Source organism: Haliaeetus albicilla, unplaced genomic scaffold (assembly GCF_947461875.1).
Source record: "Haliaeetus albicilla unplaced genomic scaffold, bHalAlb1.1 scaffold_57, whole genome shotgun sequence".
NCBI classification, from domain to species: Eukaryota; Metazoa; Chordata; class Aves; order Accipitriformes; family Accipitridae; genus Haliaeetus; species Haliaeetus albicilla.
The window spans coordinates 435,001-437,500 of record NW_027212557.1 but is presented as its reverse complement, the minus strand read 5'-3'; the positions used below and the strand labels follow the sequence as shown (position 1 = coordinate 437,500).

The window sequence follows — 2,500 nt, the reverse complement described above, 5'->3', positions numbered from 1 at the left end:
TAAGACAGGTACAAATATGAGAGGGGCGCATCGTCGGTGCTGGACCGAGGATGAGGTTGAACTATTGAGAAAGTTGGATAAACAATATGAGGGGCAGAAAAACATCAACAAGTTGATTGCGGAGCATATTCCGACCAAGACAACGAAACAGATAAGTGATAAAAGACGGGACCTTCATAAGAGCCCGGTGAAGAAGGGAAGAGATCAAGGTCAGAAGAAACACCTAGAACTGGAAGGGGAACACCTCGCGGAAGGGGAACATCTCGTGTGCGTTGGATCGGAGACGGAGGGGGGACTGAAGTCCCGTTACCGAAAGACAGTCTCTGAGTGGGTAACATCTGGAAAATTGTCCATTCTCCATGGAATGTTTGAGCAGGTGATCGAAGGAGAAGAAGATCCAGCAATAGTTGCTGATAAGGCAATGAAAGACTGTTTCGCGTGCCTTGCCTCTAAGTCCCTTGAGTTGAAAGCCAGCCAGGGTCGACCGCGCCAGGTGGCCCAAACCGCTCGACCTTCGGAACCACCGAAGGGGTGGATGAAGAAGAGAGCTGTGAAACGGGGGCAGTTCCTACGGTTCCAGCGGCTGTTCTACCTGGATAGGGGGAAACTGGCCGGTATTATTCTGGATGACGTGGAATCCCTGAAGTGTGGTATCCCACAAGACGAGATACACAACGTGTTCAAGTCGAGATGGGAGTCACCGGGAACATTCAAGGGCCTGGGAGCGTTCAGATCCAAGGGGCTGGCGGACAACTCGGCATTCGAGGCCATGATCACGGCAAAAGAAATCTCTAAAAACATCCAAGAGATGAATAAGAACAGTGCGCCAGGACCAGACAGACTAAGTCTGCGGGATATCATTAAGATAGACCCCCATTTTCTCCAGTTAATGGAAGTATTCAATCTATGGCTGGTGACTGGCATCGTACCGGACGTGGTGAAAGAATGTCGGACTGTGTTAATATCGAAATCATCTCTGCCGGAGCGCCAAATGGACATCAATAACTGGCGACCGATTACCATCGGATCGATTATCTTGAGGCTGTTCTCAAGGATCCTGACGGCAAGACTGGCAAAGGCATGCCCCATTAACCCACGACAAAAGGGCTTTATTAGATCAGCGGGATGTGCAGAGAACTTGAAACTGTTACAACTATTGATTAAGGATGCAAAAAAGGAACATCGACCCTTGGGCGTTGTCTTCATTGACCTGGCTAAAGCATTCGACACAGTGAGTCACCATCATCTTATTGCAGTGCTTAAACAAAAGGGTGTGGACCATCACATTATCACCCTGATTACGAACATGTATCAAAACACTAGAACTCGCATTACCATGAAGAATGAACAATCGGATCCCATCGGGATTCAAATTGGTGTTAAGCAAGGCGATCCGATGTCACCTCTATTGTTTAACTTATCTGTGGACCCCCTATTGTGTAAGCTAGAGGAAGAAGGGAGTGGCTACCATCATGACTCTAAGGGTGTAACATCTATGGCTTTTGCAGACGATCTGGTGCTGTTAAGTGGGTCATGGGAAGGAATGCAAAGTAATATTAAAATCCTCGAGGCCTTTTGTGAACTGACCGGCCTCAGGACGCAGGGGGAGAAATGCCATGGCTTTTACATACAACCTACTAAGGACTCGTATACGATCAACGATTGTCCTCCATGGCAAATTAACGGCACCCCATTAAATATGATCGAACCTGGTAGTTCGGAGAAGTACTTGGGCCTGAGAATAGACCCATGGACTGGAATATCGAAACCCGAGCTACTCGTGAAAATAAGAGATTGGCTACAACGGATTGGAGAAGCCCCACTGAAACCGTTTCAGAAAGTTGACATCTTGAAGGGATATACTATCCCGCGACTGATCTACTTAGCAGACCAAGCTGACGTAAAAGCAACGTACCTAGAAGAACTTGACCTGACGATTCGAACTACGGTCAAGGAGTGGTTACATCTGCCTCCTAGTACCTGCGATGCCATCCTGTATTCCAGCACACGCGATGGAGGATTAGGCATCACTAGGCTCTCGGGCTTGATCCCTAGTATACAAGCTCGAAGACTGCACAGAATTGCGCAGTCTTCGGACGAGGTGATAAGATCAATAGTGAAGCAAGAGGGGATCGAAAAAGACTTTGAAAAATTGTGGTTAACAGCTGGGGGTGATAGAAATAAAATACCATCCATTTGGGACCCGAGGGCGATTAGGGTAACATCTGAGGAACGGGGCGAGGATGAATTTGCTTCAGAATGGGAAATACCAACTCCCAAAACCATCTTTCCTAAGCCTTGTGACTGGCGTAAACAGGAATTTATTAATTGGACCAAGTTACAGTCCCAGGGCCGTGGTATTGCCAACTTTGAGAAGGATAAAATCAGCAATAATTGGCTCGAACGATATAGAGGCATTCCTCACCGAAAACTCCTCACGGCGCTACAGTTGAGAGCTAACGTGTACCCCACTAGGGAATTCCTGGCAAGGGGGAGACAG

The 2,500-nt window shown here is 47.7% G+C and overlaps 1 pseudogene; it reads left to right on the top strand.

Annotated features, from left to right (window-relative positions):
* Nucleotides 1-2,500, top strand: part of LOC138684389 (28S ribosomal RNA) — an 8,616-nt pseudogene that overhangs the window by 3,986 nt on the left and 2,130 nt on the right.